We start from the raw sequence: 24,025 nt of genomic DNA, 5'->3' as shown, positions 1-24,025 counted from the left end.
CACAAGTCAGCCTAGCCTCTTTGGATCCTTTGATGATATGGACCAGTAATACCTTATGAGAATTTTATTTGGCATTCTTGACTAAATAAAAACAAGACAGCACAGGAGTTTACAAAGGAATTTAAGTGCTAAAAATCTGGTGCTAAAATTCTGAAGTGCAGTGGCTCTGCCCTGTCTCATTTTGCTTCTACTTGCACAGGTACAGTAACAACTAAGAGAGAAATTGGAGTGAGCAAATAGAGAAGATAACTTTTCAAACTCTATAGCAAGATTTGACAGAACCTATCTGCAAGAGTTTTGTTACACCATCCGACCTAGTAATATTTGCCCTCCAGTTGCTAACCCAGTGACTTGCAGTTGTGAATATGTCTATGGGACACAGTTTAGTGCTATGCACAGTTATTTATCTAGGTCCACTCAGATGGTGGCAATGTGGCTTAATGAGAGCAATGCAGAGAGAACTCAAAGTGACAACATATATAGATATACCCCAACCAGAAGAGAGGAAATCATAAAGGCAACTTGAATATCCTTTCCGCCATGTTACAGATTTGTTATTATTTCTAGAATGTGAAATGTATAGAGAAAAAGAGTTGGGAAATTCTAGGGTTGATTTTAAGTGACTTAACTGAGATTTTTTGTAAGAGTGTAGCTGTGGCAATCTAAGATACGGGTGGACTAAAGATGCCAAGAGCTTGGGCATCCTGGAGAATTTCAGCTTCATCCTGCCAAGATAATATCATACAATGTGTCTGTCAGATTAATGTGGTCCTCATCTGAATGGGGCTGAATAGCTTGGCTACAACTGTCATATGATACAAGTGAAAACTGGATGGATTGATCCAATTCAGCATTAGCTTTGGTCTGGATGATCTCCTCAGTTAAGAATGATTACTTCAGCCCTCAGCTAATAGAGACAAGGAGTTTATGCTTCAGTCGTTTTAACAGAGATTCCCGCTCTTGTTTACAAACTTGATACTTACTGTAGGAGGAAGATGTAGCTGAGATTTATCTCCAAGAATAGCATTGACCCATCCAAGACCAAAACTATTAATTCATTGTTGATAGCATGCCAAGTCTTGACACTGTGTTCATAAAAAGGCTAAAAACTTAGGAGTGCAAATACTGATAGACAGGGTAGTTTAGGATACCCTTATGAATTCGCTCCCTCCAAAAATACAGATGTAAGAAAGTGAACTAGCTGAATGGTTTTTCTGTTTCAGAACTGTTCTCTTAGGCAACTACAACAAAGTATAAAGTAATATTATTAAAACTGAGCAATAACTGCTATGGTTTAGCTGCACTGATAATAACATATTACGAGTGTTCTGAAAACCTGTTTTTATCAGCGAAAGGAGAAAAAAAGAGCATGCATGTAGTGAACCCTTCTACCAATGTGTTCAGACACTTCTGCTGCACCTTCTCTTTTTTACATCTCTTCTTTCCAGTGATTTTTTTTTTCACAGTTCTTCCTCAGATCTCCTGGTTGCTTGTTGCTACCTTTTTATCTAGCTGTGGGTGTGTTCGTTTTATGTCTACCTAACAACTTGTACCAGAAATATGCTTCTGTTTCTCATAAATCATTTGGGGTGTATCAGTATCAGAATTATTTTGACATTAAGTAAAACAATTTTTAGAAAAACAGATTAGGGATCTTATTTTATTTAGGGTTTAGTATATGTTGAAATGTATAATATTATTGCCAAGGTTTTGTGTTTTAGCTAAAAAGAAAATAATTTCAAAAATACTACTTTTCTCTTTGCTCTTACTTTCTTTTCTATTTGGCTTTTCAGCAGGCTTTTTCCTTTTTTTGTTTTTTTTTTTAATGTATATATTAAGTTCTCCTTTATTTCTCACTTATATGTGGACTTCAACATGCTATAATTAATAGAAAAGTATGTATACTTCAGGGCTTTGCCAGAAATCAGGAGACAAATCAAAAGAGATTTATTTACTTTTTTGTACCATGTATATGTTTCCTAACTGGCTGATAGGATTTTGGAAACTTGAGGATCTCTTTTGAGACAAATAATGGAATTGAGAAGTCTCTCTCTGCTTATTCCCAGCACAAGATTAATGAATGGCAGAGATTTCTTATTTTTATTCTTTCAACTCAATCACAGAATTCTAAATATATAACACAAACAGCATATACTCCGGTAGCTTTTGGCTTCACACAAAGCATGGTCAGAAACAAAGCTGAAGTAGGTGCACAGTAAGTATTCTGTTCCAAGCCATAAAAAAACATGCTGCTTTCCAGTTCTGGTTCTCCAGCCCAGATGAGCACAAAGGAATGTGGGTGGAACTCGCCCTCCTGCCAAGGCTATTACCTAAGCCCTATTTTGATTGGGATTTAAGTGGTGCACAGGCCTTGCGCTGCACGGGATGGAAATGGAAAATCACAGAGGCCTCTGTAGACCTTCCCTCAAAGCCAGGCGGTGGGACTGTATGTGTTTTTTTTCCATGGCTGTGAAGCAAAGCCGCCTCTGTCACAGAACGCTGGTCAGCGGTCAGGGGACTGCTTCGTACCCCTGCGGACATAAGGTTGGAGGGAATTGTACAACCACGTCTTTCTCGTTCCTATCTGATTGGCGCAGAGAGGGACTCTAAGAAAAGGAAATCCTAGGTTTGCTTTTTCTCAGCAGTTGTAGCCTAAAAAGGTGTGTCTTAATATAATTCTTAATGAATGCCAGAAACTGGTTAATGCTACTTTGCAAAAGATTAAAAAGGGAATGTCTGAAGGGGATAATGTAAGCATGGGAGGATTATATTTTAATAAAATTAATCCCACCTATAAAGGAGGACTGTAACAGTGTCCATCTGGACAAATCCAATTTAACAGTCTGAGAAGCTGCGTTAAATTTGCTCAATGCGTTTCGTTAAGAGAAAGTGGAAAACCAGTAAAATCCTTCTCTTGTTAGGTGAAAGAAAATGACTCCAATTTGCTGGAAAAAAAAAAAAAAAGAGATCTTAAATCCCGAGGTTTTCAACAAAAGTTGAAATGCATCATCCTTAGGCCAAGATAGGCCGAGGCAGGCCTATCACATCACCCCAAGGCAGACTGTTTATCTCAGAAAATGGAGATGCAGGGAGGAATGGGTAGGGTGGACACCCTTGTCATGCATCTCCTCTAGAAAAGTAGTAAAAATGTGGTGAAAACCCACTGTTTAAATAGCTGATCAAAAGCCTGAAGCTCCTTGATTCCACCACAACAGAAAAATGCTCTCATCCAAACAGCTCATTACACACACACAGAATTTAGTGCATTCTCCCTGGCTCCAGAATAGATGCTGAGGAAGAAAATAGCTCTGTCTCATGCACTCTCCTCATTTTTATTTATTTATTTATTTTTAATACAAGGAAATGTTGGTTCTTGCCAAGAAAAAAGGTTAGTCAGCTGAAAACGAAGTTCTCCTGGCTGCGCCCTCACATGTTGCTGCTTGTGCAGCTGAAGCACCTGTGCTCCGAGACACCAGAACCTTCCGGAGGGAAGCAGCTGTTGCCTCCCCACCCTTTCCCTGGCTCCAGGGTGAGACCCATGGAGCCCCTCACACAATTCTGCTGCTGGTGAGCTCTTCAAGGCAAATGAGTTATGTACGGCTGCCAAAAAGGGTCAACATGCCTGAGAAACGGGGCCCATGGATCTGTACTGCAGGGCCTTGCTGTCTGCCAAAGACATTAGGGTCTGGCTCTGGAAGGGTCTGGAGGTGTAAAGCCCACAGGCCCGACTCAGCTTGGCAAGAAGAGATCTAAAATGTCTGAATGGAGCCACTGTGCATCAGCCTAGTGTGCAGACAGAGCAGAGCACGTCATTTCAGTAAAGCCGGAGTCTGCTCAGAGAGCAAATGACATCGCTGGAGCAGTAAGAGGCACTCAGTGTGGGTCTTAGATGTTGCTGAGTCTTGTGTTGTGTTACAGCTGTAGATGACTGTTCTTGTGCCAGTGAGGAAGAGGTAACCGGTAAGTATGTCAGTTGTAGAAACATATATAGATATTATATGCTAAAGCCTGTAACAGAACCTTCAGCCTACTGAATAAAAACACTCCCAAGGGCGTGCCAATATACCATCTCTCCTTGGCAGATGAGATGTTAGCTCTGTGTGATGAGGATAATGAAATTCATGAGGAGGAAATTCCTTTGACACAACTGGCTAACCATAACTTGGTAGCCTAATGGCTCCCATTGTGCCGTCCCTCAGAACCGAGACCAACTTTGATGTCTTAAAAAAAAAATTGTCATGCAGAAAAAAATCCCTTGGCTCCAATACTTTTATTCAGGAGTCGCATCTTCCACATGGATAATGAAGCTGAGAATGTGAGAATGAGTAAGAGCTAAGATAAATAAATCTGGCTTCAGCCAGTGGTAAGCAGAGACTTTGCATCCTGTTCTATCGACTATATACAGTTTTGCTTTAGAGGTTACAACTATTAGTCTTCTTATACTAAATAAAAAAAAAAAGTAAACTTACTAGAGGACTGACTATCCGACTGTTCCTCTTACAATCAGAAATACATAATTCTGTGTTCCTTGTATCTGTTTTTGAATAATCTAACAATTAGCAGGACTGTTTAAGGTAAACACGTCCTTCAGAGATTAACTGCAGTGATAGACCTGTTTCATCAAAATGGATTAAGCACTGAAGGATTAAGTCCAGAGTCATGTGCTTCCATCACTGATTTTCCCTTCTGATATTCCTTCACATGTAGTAATATGGTGGCTCTTCTAAGAGGATTGGATACCTTTATCTCTTCATTCTTGCTGGTTTTTCTGTGGACCATGGCTAACGTACAATGCATTTGCCTCAGCTTTTCCCCCTATGTGACTGTTAAGGTCTTTAGCTGAATGTTAGCATCTGAGTTGGAGAACAGCTTCCAAACCATGTGGATTGGGTGATAAGACTGATGACATACTTTGAGACCAATTAGTGGAAAAGACTGATAATATATGCATTCATGAAGGACTGTTACTTGAACCTAATCTTACATATTAAAGGAGAGCTCTTATTCTAGCAAGCAAAATTGAGTTGGTTATTAATAATGCAAGGATGGTTACTGAGGGAAATACTTAGCTCATATGAGTGAATCTTATTAGGAGAGACTGGAAAAGCAAAATTCAAATGGGATAAGTGCAGCTTAGTGCTTCTGCTTGAAGCATTGCTGTTGCAAACAGAAATCTCCCAGATTTATGCTTGTGTTTTCTTTTATTTGCCTGTGGCCACACCACTTAGGTCTGAGATTGCATCAGCTCTTACAATGTAAGCAGAGTCCAACTGGGATAGTACTACTGTAAAAATAGCAAGGAACAATGCTTCTGCTTTTCTTGAGTGGCAGCTTTTCTCTTATGGCAACACTGACCCTATGGATTACTCTGAAAGCAGTGGTGCTGAGCTACAGGTGATGCCAAATAAGAAAGAATTCTTAATTATGTCTTATTATTGAAAATCCCAAGATGGCTTTTTTTTCCTGGTAGACACTGACCTTGGATAAACAGATGAGACTCTGCTAATATAGTTACTTCTGTACAAAGGAGGAGATTATGTCCTTGTGCCCCCCAGGGGGCATAGAGCAGAAGATGCAGCCTTGCAAGAGAAGGCACAAATTTTTGCATTCAGGGCTATGGGGCAAAAACTAAGCAAGGGCCTCAAGATAAACACCTCTGAATGAAAGCAAACAAAACAAGTGGATAAATGTCTCAGACAGAAATCAAAGTAAGCAGCACAATAACCAGTCACTTCTGGGGTCCTTATTTCCTTGTCAGCATTGAAAACAGTGTTTCATTTCATAGTCTTTTATACTAGGACCTGTGCCTGAATTCTTTCAGTATGTTCAAAGATATGGATGTGTCATCATATGCTTTCTAGTCAACATTATGTTGTCCTCTAAAAGTATGATGCACAGATGATTTTCAAAGTATTTTTAATGTGGTTGCTTAAACCAACACACATTATTCTATATTGATCTGATATAGTTAAGTTTCAAATTCAGACCATGCCTGTCTAAAAGTTTTATCCTATATTTATAAAACTTAATGAGTTTTAACATTGATTTAATCTATACAGGAGTAGGCCTTAAATCCTGTAGGCACTGATAGATGTGAAGGACATTTCAGATGACAGGGGGAGATGTACTAAATTACAAGCTGAAAAAATTCAAACCCACAGTGGTCTGCCCCAACTATTTTTCTTGTCAGACTATGGGGAACAGATACTTTACTGTAGTTATGCACCAATATGTTCTCCATAACATATTTTGCATGTAAAATGTGACACACAGTTCTGGGGAAAAAGTATTAAGTTGCTAGAATCTTTTAGAACAAATTTTCATAATGCATATATAAAAAGATATAATAAGTAGGCTGAGTCCACAAAATTATTTATTATCTCTTCTGTCCAACCTACCTCTAAAAACAAATAAACTGCTTCACAGAGTGTTATCAATTGAAAGCTATTTGTTTTTCGTTTAATGTAATGTAAAGTACAAAGTGCAATTTTAAATTTAGTTTTTAAAGTTAAGGGTGAGAGGTTAAATATATCCAAGGTTCAAAAATATTTTAAAATATACCTGTCTACAGTTTGTTTGGATTTTTTAAATGACCATTAAACTTCTGTATCCCATTTGTGACACCTTAAAACAGCTTCAATTTTCAAACAGCCAACACCTCCCGCTTTCTGGATACATAGTCCCTTCAAGCAGATAGAAACTTCAAAAAAGTGAGTGAAAATCCAGTTTATAGTTCCCATATCTCTCCCTTACATTCAGATTCTCAGGATTAATTCTCAGAAAACCTTTTAACCAGTAAGGAGCTACCCCATGAGGTTTATCATTCACAAAGCCAGACCATATGCTTCTCTGGGAAATAAGTATTTCTAGCTAGCTTATGGAAGAATAGACAACTTAGACTGAAAAGAAAGGGCACTCTAATGTCAACCGTAAAGACAGATATCCCTTTAAGAGTGATACATACAGGTTTTATCAAAAAAAAAAAAGTTTTTTTTAGGTCATTTTTAGTGATATAGAGATAAGCTGTAACAGAATTTGATCTCGCTTTTGCTAGCGTAATACAGAAATAATACCACTGAAATCATTAGGATTACTCTGCTTTTATATATACAAAATTCTGCCCTGTCACAAAATATGTTTCTTTTTGCTCTTTGTTCAGTCTGACAGATCGTAATTGGTATTGAGGCCTTTACCTTTATAGGTGATAGGATTAAAAAGTAGGAACATTAATATACTAAGCAACAGTGAACGATTCAGTTTGTCTTCATCTTTCTGGCAGTGAAGAGTGCAGAATTAAGTGCTCTGAGGGTCACTTATACAGCATAATAACCTAAATAGACTAGAACTTGCCAATTTTTTAGACGAAAAATACTTACTTCCCATTTCAGTAATGTCTCAATAGTCTCTGTATATGTAACCCAAATTTCAATAACTTATTTCAATGCTTTTCAGAATTTTGTTTCGTGAATAAGTTAACACAAGGTAAGCTTAGAGTGAGAACTTTATGATAGTGAAAACAGATGTTGTATGTCATTATTGTATATATATCGTATATCATAAAGCAATGTAGCTTACCTCTATTTCATCATAGCATAGACAACCTCATGTTTACTACATAGTCCAGATATGCACCCTGGCAGTTAACATGCAGTAACAGAAACACTTTAAGTTCGTACCCTTGCTTCTTCTGTAGTAATTTGCACATGGGACTGTACTTTGCACTGCAGCCTCCTTGCTAATTTCTTGTACATTCTTTAGCAAATAGTCCTCATGTAAACATGTGAAGAAGCCAATATTTCTAATTCCTTTCTCATTTCTTTTCTCTTTCCCTCAATGTTGATTTGTATACTATATATTTTTTCTCCAAGACATCAGTGTAGGTGTTAAATGACCTAAGAGAAGTAGTAGTCTTTCGCTTTGTTTTTATAAACACAGGATTCAGCAGTCTTGGTTTCTTGGGCTCACATTAACCAAGTTCTTATCTGTTCTAGCTCCTTCATGTTACTGCTTTTCACCTCCTTAACGTTGTTGGACCAGTGGTGTACCCACATGGTATTTTTCAGGTGCACAGGCCTCGCACACCTCTATGTTAGACTGGAGGGTATATAGCACTGTAAGCCTAGTGCTAAGCCCAGTTTGGTATATCATACTGTTCAGTAGGGCATTTTAGATCAAGCGTGGAATTGCAGTAACCACAGCTACACATCTAGCTCATAGCTGGTTAGCTCAGGCTGTAAGCAAGACATGTGCAGACTTATCCCAACAGGATTAAGAGCAGGATGTTCCTTTAGTTTAGGTGAGTATCAATTCAGTGAGTATGTTTTCATTTTTAGTCAGTTCTCTAAGTTGAAAATCTAACCCAATTTGCATTCACATTGTTGAATCTAAATCCGAGATTGCCTGTCCCCTAGCTCAGGCCCCAAATTTGCCAAACCTTAAAGGGACATTCAGTGAGATAAGTTAGGATCAAGCTTGCAAATAATAAGTACATGTCTTTTGGGAATGTACTTTGGTGAATGGGTAGACGTAAAACATCTTTGGAACTAAATAGGCTTATTTTTCCTCCATACCAACTTCCTGTATCAGCTGAGTGGCAGTTCCGTCTGCTGATTCCAGGGCCTTGCCCCCCCAAGGCAAGATGGGGAAACAGCTCATGAGAGACAAATGCAGTTTTTCCTCTCGGTATCATCCTAGCAATGTGAACACTTAATACTGCTCAGCTGCTGGAAGGAGAAGGAATTGGATAAAGGAAAAGTTCATGTAGCTCTGGAGTTCCCCATCTCTCTCCATTGTAGAAGAAATTCCCCAGTGCCAGCTGGCTAGTTGTGCCTAATAGTTGATCCAATCCCTTCTGCCTTACGGAAAGGAAAAAGAGAACTCTTCAGGCAAGCTCCCATATCACCTTAGTGGAATCATGGAAACTACTGTTGCCTCTGTCCTCACCTTCCCTTGTCTTTCTCCCCTGCAGAGACCAATGCCAGACATGACCAGTGTTCAATAGATCGGCTGTGCCAGAAGGCTGACCTTAAACCCTAGTTTAAAATACAGTGTAAACATCATTGGCCAGGAGTCAAACAGAATACTAAAATCACCTTCACATCCATCATCTGGAAACATTCTCTGGGTAGCTAATTAAAAATCCATTTCCTAGACTCTGAGGAATATCAACCTGTTTGATTCTCAGAGGTGAAAATATTAAAAGTTAAATATACAGCAGATAAATTATCAGGTCACAATTCTTTATCCAATATTCTCCCTGTCATGGAAAAAGTATGTAATTTAAATCTGTCAAGAGGCTGGAAACTGTGGAACAAAGACCTGAAACTGAAATACCTTCTTTCAGACATTGTTCTTACTATACAAACAAAGTCTACAGAAGAAGAGGCCTCTCTGGAGGAATCTCAGTCCGCTGTTCAGCTGCGAAATGATCAAGTGAAAGTATTCCTCCTCTACTTAGTATATGACTTACCCATTGGCTACATGGTTTTTAGTTAGGTTATTTGTTTGTCTTGATTTTTATATCTTCCATAAGAAAGTGACATTAACAATTTCATAATGTTACCTTAAATAATCTGTGTTCATTAAAAATATTTTGCTTTTATATTCATCTAGCTTTTAATGCCCTGGCTTTTTTCCCCTTTCCAAAATTTCTCCTATTCAAGTACAACTCTGTTTTCCTTTAACTGACTTAAAATGATCCTTAAATGCAAAGTGTGAGTTTTAAGACACTGAAGCATATGAACAAGGGGAAATAAGAAAATGTCTTTTCAAGATCTTTTTGAGTATGGTAACAGTTTCCTCCTCCTCATTCATATAGAGGAAGAAGCAGATTGAGTGGAGCTGCCAGTTTAAAGAGGTGGGAGAGGGGTCAGTACATGTAGAATGGGGAATACAGAGGATATGTCTACATCAGCAAGAGGAATAGACATGTAGAGTGAAAGGGTTAGAGCTGAGAACCCAATATCCATGCTGTACACATTTCAGGGTTTATAGCTCATGAAGTAAACAGGACAACATATCTCTGATGTTTCTGTACCCATTTCTGCAGTCTTTTTCATTCCTCTCATTGTTTTTTAGGTATAACTGCTAGAAGGACCTGCCTAGACGTGCTGTGCAAAAGATGCTGAGGGCAGCTTCTTCATTATCAGGTAGGGTGTGTTCACCATCCTTTCTGCAGAGTCTCATGCTTGTAATAACTTCATTGGTCTGAAATTTAGGAATAAAAAGACCTTTTATTTTGTTGCTCTGAGCAGAAGTTTGGGGAGGACCAAAAACTGATGAACAGGGTGGGTTTGCTGTTCTATGGCTATGTCTAGAATAATGCAACAGGGAGTAAGACCTAATGAGACAGACCTGATGACATCTTCTATTTATAATGCAGGTATTTGGACCATCTCCAAAAAACATCACTTTGACAGCTGGGCTACATACATTTTAAACCGTGAGGAAAATTAAAAATATATCCAATGTTTTCAGTTATTTTTACTAGTTCTAGTAAACATTTACAAGTCTGTACTTTATGACATGTTGTTAGCACTTTTGCCACATAATTTCTTCTCTTTGGAGAGGTTCTGATGCTTGTTTTTGATATGCCTCAGCAACCTTACTGATTTGCAGAACAATAAGAAAATAGCACAATAATCAAGATAATACAAGTTATCCTATGCCTTTGCTGCATTTGACATGTATTATGCTTTTATCAGTGATACCAAATCTCCTGTAGTATCACCTTGAATGTAAGAAAGAAAGCAAAAGGACAATCAATCAAGGCTTGATTCAGAAAGTCATGTGTTATACAGATTTTTTCAGTCTAAAAGCAGTCTTGAAATTGAGCATGGAGCAGCAAAAACAAAAGTTATATGAACTACAAATTTCCAGAAACTATTTGACAGCATCATGATGAATCATTCTGAAACATATCTAAATATTCAATATGTCAAAAAGAAATTAATGAGTCTTCATATAGGACTCAGTCTAAGGTAGGATCAAGGTGAGTACATGTTAAAATGTTTAATGTAGACTGTGTTGAATAGGAAAGTGTTCTTTCATATTTTATGTAAGCATTGTCATTCATTGCTTATGAAAAAAAAATGTCTTGCTGTAACACATGCATTGCCAAGTTCAGCAACAGTACATTAGGAGAATTGGATTTTGCTGACAACATGGTTTTTCTAGGTGATATCTCAATTAGCATCCGAGCAGATTGAAGAACTACTCAGCATCAAGAAGACTGAGTTAAAAAACAATTACGAAAAACACCCAGAAAGAATTTCAGAAGTTCCAAATCAAGTATTATCTTAAAAGGCAGAGGAACAAAAGAGGTATTTCAGTTTGCATATCTGCTCTGGGCAGCAACCCAAGAATATGAGCATGGTTGTACTGGGTCTGTGTAGCCCAGTATCCTGTTTCAGATGGTTGCCAAGCGGGGGTGGAGGTACTAGGCTCAAAGCTATGAGTTTTTCTGCAGCAGATTTTCTGACTGTCTTGCAGAGTCTTGAGTTTATGTCCTACACTTGACATCAGAATTTAACAGACACAACCCCTCCTGCTGGTGGCAATTCTTCAGGTACACACCAAAGGCAGTGATCAAAAGCAGATGTCTGTGGAAGAGTGCAAAAATAGAACAAACATATAATTATACTTTTTAAAATACTCTCCCAGTAGTCAGCAATTTGAGGAAGCATCTGAGAGACAACATGACTGTGGAGGATCTCACATTCCCCTTGTGAAATCAGCATAGCTATGGGCACATCTCAAGTGCCTGTACACAAATGCATACATCCTGGAAGTAAACAAGAAGAGTTAGAAGTCCATGTAGTTGTAAACCTGTGACCTCATTGGAATTAGAGACATGATGGTACAGCTCACATGACAGGAGTGCTGCAGTGAATGGATACAGGCTTTTGAAGAAAAACAGCCTGAGAAGGCAAGGATGAGGGTTTGCACTCTATGCAAAGGAGTGGCTAGAGAGCATGGAGCTTTGCCTTGGAACAGGTGAAGTGGCACCACCTGAGACCTTATGGCTAAGAACCAGAGAACAGGCTGACAGAGTTGGTATTCTGGTAAGCATGTGCTACAGACTGCCTGATCAAGAAGACATAGACAAAGCTTTCACTGGAGAGTCAGAAGCCTTACAGTCGTACAGCCAGATACTCCTTGGTGCTCAACCACCTAAATATCTGCTGCATGGACAACAGGGCTGGAGACAAGCAACCTAGGTGGTTTCTGGAACATGTCAATGAAGATTTCTTGACAGTTTATAAGGAAGCTCTTTAGAGAAGATGGTCAACTAGACCTCATTCTTACTAGGAAGTCACCAATGTAAAGGTCGAGGGCAGTCTTAGTTGCAGTGACCATGAGATCATGGAGTTAAAAATCCTGAGACAAAATAGACAAACAGTCGGATCACAACTCTGGACTTCAGAAGAGCAAGTTTTGGGTTATTCAGGGATTTGCTCAGTAGAATCACACTGGAGATTGCCCTAGAGGCCAAAATAAAATACAATAAAGATGTACAAAGAAGGAAAGCTACCCAGGAGGACTATAGAAGCATTTCTTGAGTACGGAGTAAAGAATGTGGAAAAATAAAACTCATCTGGAATTGAAACTAGTGAGGGATGTGAAGGGCAAGAACAACTTTAGCAGCAAAAGGAAAGCTGGAGAAATTGTGGGCCTGGTGCTCAGTGCGGATGGGGACCTAGTGATAAAGGATATGGAAGAGGCTGAGATACTGTTGTTTTTTTTTGCCATTGTTTTCACTGGCTAGGTCTCCTCTCTGGCTGCCTGGTTCCCACTACCTACTAGCTGAGCCAGTGAAAATGCAGAGGAAGTTACAATTAAGGAGCTCTTAAATCAGCTGAGCATATACAAGTCCACTGTACCAGATTAGGTGCATCTAAGAGTACTGAGAAAAGGCAAACATCTTACCCATCTTTAATAAGGGCAAACAGTACAGGGAAGTACAGATTGGTCAGCCTCACTCCAGTCTCTCAGAAGGTCAAGGAGCAAATCCAGCTATTTCCAGCCACAGAAAGGAGAAGGTGGTAACTGGGAACAACCAGAATGTGTTTACCAAAGGCAGATTGTGTCTAACCAACTGATTTTCTGTGATGAGACGTCTAGCTGTGTTTACAATGTAAGAGCAGTAAATATTGCACACCTTGACTTTAGCATGCCTTTGACATCGTCTCCCATAGTATTCGTACAGGCAAACAAGTAAGATATGGACTGGTTAAGTGCATGATAGGGTAGATAGAAAATTGGGTGGGCTGTGTGGCTTGAGGAGCAGTGATCAGAGGTAAGAAGTCCAACAGGCAGCCATTTACTAGTGATTGTCCCTGGAGGTCAACACCAGTAGCAATACCACTCAACATGTTTATTAGCAACCTGGGTGAGAGAGTGCACTCAGTGAGTTTGCAGATGATACCGAAACATGGGGTGGTGAATAAGATAACTGCCTCCTGTGTATTTTTACTCCTAGATAAGCTAGAAAAATGGGTTGTCAGGAACCTCATGAAGTTCAATGAAGGCAAACACAAGAATTGAATAACACCTTGCAGCTGTACAGGCTGGGGGCCAACTAGTGAGAGAGATGTTGAAATGGCAAACAAGGACCAGCTGCTTCCTAAAGGATGGGGAGATGAGGGAGAGAACACAGCCAGGAGGGTAGGGGCATCCCCATCCAGGACCCTGTTCTGCAGTCCCTGTAAAAGGCAGGAGGGCAGGCACGGGGATGGCATCTGGATTTTGCCAAAAATCCAGATAATCAGGCCACTTTCTGGTGATAAACCAGGTCTGACGTCTAGCAGGCAAATCAGACTGCAGGTCAGGCCCAAGACAACAAGGTCCTTTGGCCAGGAACAGACATAGCTGTGATACAGATGGAGACCAGTTTACCTACAAAATAGCTCAGGCAGGGACTCTCATCTTGGAAGTTCAAAAGAGGAAACAGACATGGCATGAAACTTGGGAAATTCTCACTCAATATAGGAAAAAGAATTCTTGCTATGAAGGTGGGCAGACACTGGAGATGCCCAGAGAGGTTGTGGAATCTCCACCTTGGAGGCATGTGGGACCTGGCCAAACAAAGCCCTGGAAAAGCTGCTTCACCTGGGCCTGCTTGGAGCACAGGGTTGGACTAGGTGTCCCCTTCCAACCTACGTGACTCTGTTTCTAATTTGCAATTTAGGGACACACCGAGCCCAAGGTACTTTCTTATGTAAACAGTAATCCTCACTGTTTCACAGCTCTGTGGCTTAACTGCATGCTTTGTAAAGAACCACTTCCTCTTCCTTGGTTTGAGTCTGCCACCTTCATTTACTGCCCTCGAATTTTTTTATCAGAAGAGACTGTGAACAATTAATAGTTTCTTACCTTCTCCATGACACTCAGAATTTTATAAGACTGACTTTTCCTCCTTAAACATCTTTTCCAGGATGAAGAGAGCTAACCTACCTATATGCTGCTTGCATAGAAGCTGTCCTTTTAGCTCTTACCTAAACCTTTTCCAGCTTTATGTTTCCCTTTTTGGTATGTGCTGTTGTTGGAAGGGGTTAGCATGTCCTCACACAATATCTAAGATTCACGTTCAACATGGATTCATACAATGTTCTCTGTTGTATTCTCTACTACTTCCCTAATAATTCCTAGTATTTGATTTACTTTTTTCGCTTACTAAACATTAAGCTAAAATATCCATGCAAGCAAAAAGAAAAAAAAAAGACTCAAAATCATAAATTTTAAAATGTTATCATCTTTACTGACAAGCTTAAACAAGATTTGGATATCAAGCACCTAGAGCTTAGGGAACTGTCTATCAGTTTCCAGCTGAAAACTTATTCCACCATATATTCCATGCATGTGTAAAAGCTGGAAAGCCAAAATGGAAAACAACAACAACAACAACAAAAAAAAAACCACCACCAATGTCTAAGCCCCTTCATATCCAAATACCTGAATAATATGCTAGCTATATGCCAACTTTCATTAGAAGGTCTAGCAGAACCTTCTTTCAAAAGTTATCCAGGAAATAAGATAGAAATTTTAGAGGCACATGTTAAGAATGAGGCCAAACCATGTGCTGCAGCATAGCTGTCACTGGACAGCTGGAGGCAGCTGGAGGAGCACACACACACACAAATAAATAGAAAAAATCCTGCAAATATTACTCATTTATAGCATCCATCAATGCCTAGTACATATGAAGATCAATCCAGAATACTTCATGGTGGTTTTATGAACATTTGGTGATTCTTGCTTTTACAGGAAGTATTCAAAATCCAACTGGTGACAAAGCAAGCATTACTGTGATAGTAAGGTAACTTACAGAGCAGCCAATGAAACTACTCTTTAGGTTTTGTTATGATCAGGTCCTATGCTAATCTCATGGTTTTATAATCTAAGACTCCATTGCTGCAGGTGGTCATTCCTGCAGGTAGTCTGCTGTGTGTGCATATATTAAATTCCAACTGCATCAGGGAAGTAGAACAAATAGAGAAGATGTGTTTTAAGGTATATAGCACTGTCACCTGGTTACTCTGCTCAAATATTTAGAGAACTTGATAACTCAGCAACAGCTGATTTTTGTTGCTGTTGTGTTTTGTTGTGTTTTGTTGTTGTTGTTGTTTTGCTTTGTTTTGTTTTAAATGACTTAACACTTCTGATTTTAAAATAGAATAGAATGGCTTGGGTTGGAAGGGACCTTAAAGATCATCTAGCTCCAACCCCCCTGCCATGGGCAGGGATGCCACCTACCAGATCAGGTTGCCCAGGGCCTCGTTCAACCTGGCCTTGAACACCTCCAGGGATGGGGCATCCGCAGCTTCTCTGGGCAACCTGTTAATGGTTGTTAACTGTTTATGTTATACCTGTTTATGGAAGCAAATATCAAAATAGGGATTTGAGTGAACAGAATCAGCCACTTTGGCTTCTCCAGCTATAAAAAAAAATTATTCATGGATGGCAATTAATGGGTTAGATGCCCTCTCTTGATTTGCTATTGGCTAACAATCAGGGCTTATAGTTAGTGAAGTGTTATAAACATGATCGACTGCTTATTTTTTTAAAAACAAACAAGGGCTAACAAGAAAAAATTATCTGCCTCCTTCATAAGTACATCTGTATTTAAGACAGTTACCTGCTGTCCTTAAAAACAAAAAAATGGATCTGATTACTTATTTTAACATAACTACAAATCATTTGCATTGTTTTTGCCTTTGTAGTGGCTAGGCAGTCCCCAGTTTCCCAACATGACTGCAGGCACATTCCACATAATGTTCCCTCCTGCTGTGCTATTCTGTTCATTTAGGAGGAAGTAGTAGTAGAATTTGTAAACTGGAAGGAAAAAAAATCATATTAGAAAACTAACCTCTTCACATTCCAATGAAGCCAAAAGGAGAATTGACATGAAGGTGTCCGCAGTTTAACACCCACAATCCAACAGAGATCAAGTCTTCACAAGGTTCTTTAAATCTTGTGGTCCATAGACAAACCAATGAAAACAGGATTGTCAGAAGAGTCTAGTCTAACAATTTTTAGAACTTGTCATATTTAGTAATACAAAATGAAAACAACTTACAGAAAACATATCTTTTTTTTTTTTTTTAATAACTTTCTTAGGGGTTACAAACTTTCCTGACAAAGATAGTATCATGACACTTTGAGATTTCTACAGTGAATTTAACTTAGTCTTGTATGGCACTCTCATTAGAGTAATTTGAGCTCAAAACAAAAAATCAAAGAAGTGTACATTAAGTAGATTAAACCATGATGAATGATAGGTAGTCATAAGTGGTAAGCTGTCACCCTAATGTGGAAGTCACTTGTGTATTCATCAAGGAGTTACACTGAGCCCCATGGTGGTCAATATTTGGGATAATAATCTGAAGAAAATACAAAATCTTTCTCATAAGTGTTGCAGAAGATGTGAGCTGCTGCAGCATGCCAGCTCCTTGGCCAGACTCATTATCTGCTTCCTCTGTTCATGCTGCATGATATCTTCAGTGGAAAGCTCTGTGAACAGTTTGACTTCCTGTACTAAAAAATGTATTTTCTCCCTTTCAATTTTGCTATCTTCAAATGAAACAACTCTACTTCTTCAGATTGACAGACTTCCATACTCTAGCTGCTTTCTTTTTACCTGCAGCTTACTTCTTATGCCTTCCTTCAGTACTTTTTTCACTTGTATCTTTGTGACAGAAGCCACTGATTTAATTCCAGAGAAAAATTACGAACTGTGATGTAATCTTTTCCATAATTTAGCTAACCTGTCCTTCCTCTACTTCAACTACATCTTCTTCATGCTAAGATTTTTAGTCTGATGACTTTCTCTGACTCCATTAGTGACTCCCTTGCAGATCAGAAGGTGTTCTTATCCATTCATATTACTTGCCTGCTTTTTTCATCAATTCTCCATTTTCTTGACCTTTCCTAATAAAATTGTTTTATTTTCTCCCAAGTTTAAAAATAAATAAATAAATAAATAATCCAGTCTTTTCCCCTTCTTTCCCCTTCTTTCCACTCTCTAAGATCATGCTGTCCGCAATTGCTGCCAGGAGTCTCATGCTCTGATTCCAACTCCCTTTCAGTGCAGCTGACCTTTCAGAACCTTTCAGTTCACCTTGTCATTCCGTCAGAGTTACAGTCAGTATTACCATATTGACCTACATCTGCTTAAGACTCAAAATCAGTGCCCTCTCCTTGCCATCCATGCTTGTCTCTTGCCCTTAACACAATAGCCATAATCTTCTGCTGAATTATTTTCCTTCTTTAGCTTCAGTGAGTTCAATGACTTTGTCCTTTTGGAGTTCTCTTACAGATCACTCCATTACTATGTATTTTCAAGGATCCTCTGCCTTCATAGATAACTGCATGAAGTTCTGACTTTTTTTTTCCTTTCTGCCTTTGTCTCAGTAGTTTCATCCACAAACTAAAGTTTAACTACCATCTCCATGTGGAGATACAAAATTAATACCTCTACTTCATTGGCTCGTCTCTCAACTTCAGCATCTTCTCTTAGCTATCAGCTCAAATGCAGTGTAACTAAAGCATGTCACCCGCTTCTCTATTCACAAGTTAGTCCTTACAATTTCCCTCTTTTAGAACTGCTGTGAATAACATGATTGCCAGGCTTGTCATGCATGCAGGTGATACAGAAAGCTTTTTAGGTTGAAAAATCAGATTAAGTTTCCATTTTACATATTGTTTCTGGAGTTTGTAGATAGCCTCAAAATTATAACTCTTTTACAAGTGTTCATAATCTTTATGTTCAAACACTACAACTTTTTTTTTTTGTCCACTCTTAAGAAAAACAATATTCATACCACCACTGCAAAGACCATTTTTTTTTAGAATTCTTTTCTTTTTGACTGTCTCCAATGATTCCTTCTTTGCTATCATATCAAGAATACCTTCCTTTTTTTAAAGAAGACCTTGCAGGCATATTCCCACTTTTCAAGACATTTCCATGAATTCTCAGTATATCAGCTCCTGTCTAGAACTGAACAATTATTCCAACCTTTTCTTCCATATCTCTTAAATAAAATGACCTACATGAGGGTTGGTTTGTTTTGGTTTGTTTGTTTGTTTGTTTGTTTTTTGAGTTTTCTTGTACTGAATCATAGATTTGAAAGGAATTCCCTGTAATTGATCACCACAGCAGTGCTGGTGGGTGTGGGATACTTGGTGCTACTGAGGGGTCCTTGGTGCTACCACAGAGGAAATGGTAATGGTTAATATGTAAAACATGAATTTTTAACCTGCAAAATCAAGATCAGATATATAGCATCACTGAATCACTGAACACAGGCCGGAATGGACCACTAGTTGTCTCTAGTGCAGCCCTGTCCTCAAAGCAGGCCCAGGTGAAGCAGCTTTTCCAGGACTTTGTTTGGCCAGGCCCCACATGCCTCCAAGGTGGAGATTCCACAAACTCTCTGGGCATCTCTAGTGTCTGTCCACCTTCATAGTTAGAAATCTTTTTCCTATATTGAGTGAGAATTTCCCAAGTTTCATGCCATATCTCTTTCCTCTCATCCTTACACTGTGCAACTCCAAGAAGAGTGTAGTGTCACCTTCTGTACAACCTCCAGTCAGGTAATTGTAAACAGCAATAAACTGTTAGTCTTCTCTTCTTAGAAACAAATCTGGAGGCTGAATGGCTAAAATGGGAGACCATTTTCTGGAATGAATGACTAGGAAGAGGACATAGGAGTCATAACAACTAAATAAATATAAGCTTCCCATGTGATGTTTCAGGTATGCAGGCAGATACCGCTCTTCGATGCAGAAGCAAGTAAGCATCAAAGTCTGGTGAAAGGCTATAATGAAATCTAATGTTTGAAGCTGATACTAGATACATGCTGGTTGGAAAGTATGTCGTTTTTAAAATTATTTTTATTTTTAACTGACTGAAAATTGACAGCAAATTAGAAGGACGTGTTTCATTCTTTGGCACTTGTGGTCTGAGTTAGATATCTTTCTACATGATGTCTCAAAGAGATGTTAAGGTGTTGGTGATATTGCAGACTTATATGGTTTGGCTTGTGTTACACAGAGTCAAAGATTAGGTCATTGGAATACTCATGTATTCCTTATAACATTTGCCATGTAACATTTTGAAGAAAGGAAGATAGGGCCTTGAAGTGTAAAATGCAGCAGATGATTCCCTACTATTCCTGTTCCAGGCTTTTACAGTAGTGAAATTATTCAGTCAATATTATATATAATATACAACTTCAGGTAACTTATTCATTATTTCCTTTCTGGTCAATGTTTTTGTGTAAAAGTAATTCTAATAGTACAGGGACTGGTCCTCATGATTTCATACATACTGTCCAGATTTTAACATAATGTAGAAAAATTGCAATTGCTTGTCAAATATGCACTAAATCCACCCCAAGTTACTCCTCTCATATTATTAAGTACCCTTAGTTTTAGTGACATTTCAAGGAAGTTTCCTGATTGGGTTTGCTTTCAATGTGAATTTGAATGTATTTTAAAATAAACCAATCTCTTTATTGCCTTTCTTTCTTGATATGCTATCTCATACCCACACTTCACAGATAGCTCAGTGTCACCAAAATGAATCTAATTAATCTTTGCAACTTCTTTGGCATGCTAAATTTAAGAAAAAGAAATAAAAATATGCAGAGTAGAGTACTGTTGTCTGTCCTAACTGACCAATGCTTCCATGTCCGTCTGTGTAAACACAACAAAATCTGTTTTGTTTTCCATACTACTCCCTGTTTCATGAGTCTCTCTTATTGTCCAGCCTATGATGGACTGCTTCTTCATCATTAACTGACGGACCTTTTGAGGTATATGGAGAGGTACAGAGAGAATATGAAAGTTGTATGGAATACAGGCATGTACTCAGAAACTGGATAGAGCAAACAATTTGGTAGATGTTTTGCCAATCACAAATCTTGCCTTTCTACATGTCATCATCCCATCAAAATATTCTGACACAGGTTCTGTGCTACAGCAAGTCCCCTTTAGCACTAAGCGATTGATTTAGCTTTTCAGAGGATAACAAGACTTAATGTTTTTCCTATTACCTTAACACGCACTAGATTCTGTCAAAATCCCACCTTTAATAACGAGACCCTAATTCTTCAGCAGGGTTTGATCAATCTTGCTTAATTCTACAATAAGTGCTTTTATATCTGAGCTAGTTATATTGCTACCACTCTAGTAAAAAAGAAAGAAAGAAGGAAGGAAGGAAGGAAGGAAGGAAGGAAGGAAGGAAGGAAGGAAGGAAGGAAGGAAGGAAGGAAGGAAGGAAGGAAGGAAGGGAGGAGGGAAGGAAGGAAGGAAGGAAGGAAGGAAGGAAGGAAGGAAGGAAGGAAGGAAGGAAGGAAGGAAGGAAGGAAGGAAGGAAGGAAGGAAAGAAAGAAAGAAAGAAAGAGAGAACTTTTAGAAAATAATTAATCTGACCTATTTTAGATACATTATGCTTAAGTAAATCACATCTAGGAGTGTTATTTTATCTCCCTTTCAATATAAAAGAAGTCTAGATAAAAAGCTCAAAACCAGACACTTGACATCTACTTCCAGTAAGACAAATCCTAATTCTGATTCCATTTGTATTTTTACAGAGACAACAGTGATAAAACTCTTAACTCTCTCACTCTAACATATTAGCCCCAAGCACAGTTTAGTGGTACAATGGACAATATGTTAGTATTCTACAATGTTTTTGACTTATCAATACATGGAATAATAATGCATCCCTGGCAGACCAAAGTTTAGACATTTCTGTGTCATCATTTTTTGAGACAAGTGGATCATCTGTGTTGTATAGGCTTCAGATGTACAGAATAGTTAAAAAACATAGATATTGAGGTTAACATTCACAGAGGTTAGTTCCATACATTGCACACATGCACATTCTTTAGTTGAAGCTCTTGAAGGCAACTGGAATCATCACCATCATCTGATATCCTTACAAAAACTCATTTTAAAGAATTCAAAATTAACTGGAGGGCATTGAAAATATAAAGGGCTAAAGCAAACAGGACAAGGACATTTGTTATTTTTCTTGCAAAACACATCTGTGAAAGCAGCAAGGCATCTAGTTATGGATACTTCTATGCTATTTTTATTTTTAAAAATTACCAACATCAACACAGCTGGAATAATATGCCAATGTGACACTCACAAAAAGATTAGAAGACACTGTGTTAGGAAGCAATAGATTGCTGTCTTTCTGATTCCTGTAAGGGTGGGATTCATCTCACTAATATCAATCATGTAAAAGCCAGATTCTACCTAAGTTGTCAAGGCTCCCTCTATAGTCAACAGAGAGAGACTGGCACTTCCCAAGAATAATTAATTGAAATGCAGATTAAATGTCTGAAGGCATTGGCTGAGCCCTTACTGAAGTTCCTAAATCTATGCCTTGATTGTAAGGGAGACCTATGTGACTAGCTCAGAGTTAATAAGTAACTTTTAGATAACTAAAATGAGATGAAGTGAAGCCAGATCATATTTTTTTTCTTATTCATGTAGTAATTGTTACTTGTAATGGCTACCAGGCCTTGGCCAAAGATAAATATGATGAAAACATTTTGGTAGTATTTCAGAGATAAGATTACAATGACCATCTGGATGTTAGGGAAATCTTCATAGACTTAGGGAAATCTTCATAGACAAACCATTCACTGCACTTATTGTAGGAAATGTAAATAAGATTTAACTGAGCTGCCTGAAAAATATCCTGAGTTAATTTCTATGAGGCAGAAAATGGAGACTATAATATTTTTTTTCATGAATCTCAAATCGTGTTTTCAGAAGAAAAAAATACTTTGGGAATTTTTGAAGCATTTTCTGTTATCTTTAGCTAAAGATTCTTCATCTAAAATATTAGGGAATTATAAAAGGATAGCTCATGATCTTTTTAGTGCATTTTTAATAAGTAACTTTCCCATTGCTTGTTAGTTAGAGCTTTCTCAAAGGAGTCTTACTCCATAAGCATGCCAATTTAGTTGCAACATGGTATTAAAATCTATTAAATGTCTGATAAGAAAGGTTCCTCAGAACACACCTACCTTTGATCCAATGCACTGTTACAACACCGGTCTAATAGTCAGATCAGAATGGAAGAACTACTTGCAGCTCTGACGTTGGCTCTCTATGACTTTGTATAAGTCACAATTCTGCAAAGTCAGAGAAAATGACTTAAGCCAGGCTAGGAGGGAGGAGGCTCCTATCCGCTTTCAAAAGGACAGTCTCCACTCCCTCTGGGAAGTGAAAAGACTGAGAATAAAATTCAAACTCCACAATGAGTCTAGTTCTCAGTGAAATTGTATTCCCCCTAATTAAAGATTGAAATAGTACAAACACATTTTATCTACCAGCGCTACTGAAATGGCACACCCATGACCCATTAGCTTTTTTTACAACTGTATTTCAGTTCATCTCTATAATTATTTGTGATGTCAGTGCTTGTGATTTTATAACTGGCATTAGGAATCAACATGTTCCAGTGAATAGATCAGAATTCTCCAAAGGATGTACAGAGAATTTTATTATATGTAGGATAATTACATACTTTGTAACTGAAAAATAATTTATTTCAACAATGAGCTTTGCAGCTGACTACAAGGCTGATTCTGTAGGGAAGGTTCTTACACCTGCACAAAATCCCTGTGCTGTTAATGGGGCTTCATGTGTTATCAAGAATCGACCTACCAGATGAGCTTGCAAAATTAGAGCTTTAAAGCAGTCATTTTTAAAGCTCAATGACCTCAAGCAGACTGCCTACAAGTAGATCATAAGAAACAAGCTCTGTTTAATCAATGAAGTCTACTGACTGCCAAGTTCTCACCCTACTTCTCTCCTTTTCTCCTGTAGTCAATAGAGTACCGACCACTACAAAGAATATCCTCCTAATTAATTTCTAGACTCAGTCCTTACCAGACTTGTTAGGAATTCTTAACTGGTATGTGTCCAAGAGCCATGTGGACTAACACATATTCCAAGGGGCGAAGACTCACAGTCTCTTAGCTATACATTTAAAAATAGAGGCATTACACTATTTCCTCAATGGAAGTCCATTGAGGGGACTTGTGATAGACAGCAAAGGTGCTGCTGCTAGTCAGGGATGTTCTCTAGACATGAGATAGCATCACTGGAATAGTCTGAGAAAGTGAAAGAAGGTCATTCACATGGCTGCTGTGGTCTACTAAGACTGAGCATCCATCTGAAGACAGGTAATTTTCTTCATAACTGAAAGATACTTAGTATCAGAAGAATATTGGAATAAAATGAATACTGGAATAAAATGGTGCTGTACTTACAGACCTGAGTTTGTATCTAATTGTTATATGCCAAGCAACAAAGACTATTACGTTACTCCCCAGGAAAAAAAGAATGTGAGGGATCATCTCAGTGGGGACCATCCTATCAAACAAGAAGTAGAAAGCTTCTCCCTTCCCCTATTTTCATGTCACATCATGTTATAGGGTATATCTGTGCAATATATTTGCAGTCAGGTAGATGACCTTCGCACTCTGTGGAACTATAG

At 38.4% G+C, this 24,025-nt stretch overlaps 1 long non-coding RNA gene across 1 annotated transcript in view; it reads left to right on the top strand.

Annotated features, from left to right (window-relative positions):
• Positions 1-12,533, top strand: part of LOC125183749 (uncharacterized) — a 47,617-nt gene extending 35,084 nt beyond the window's left edge. Inside the window, exons 3-4 of the long non-coding RNA XR_007166275.2 lie at positions 10,078-10,148; positions 10,382-12,533. This is a non-coding gene — a long non-coding RNA (uncharacterized lncRNA). The remainder of the gene's footprint in view (positions 1-10,077; positions 10,149-10,381) is intronic.
• The last annotated feature ends 11,492 nt before the right edge of the window (positions 12,534-24,025 follow it).

The sequence above is a fragment of the Anser cygnoides genome, chromosome 2 (assembly GCF_040182565.1).
Source record: "Anser cygnoides isolate HZ-2024a breed goose chromosome 2, Taihu_goose_T2T_genome, whole genome shotgun sequence".
NCBI lineage: Eukaryota > Metazoa > Chordata > Aves > Anseriformes > Anatidae > Anser > Anser cygnoides.
Note: the sequence above shows the minus strand (reverse complement) of the source record. Positions and strands in the feature narration are given on the sequence as shown.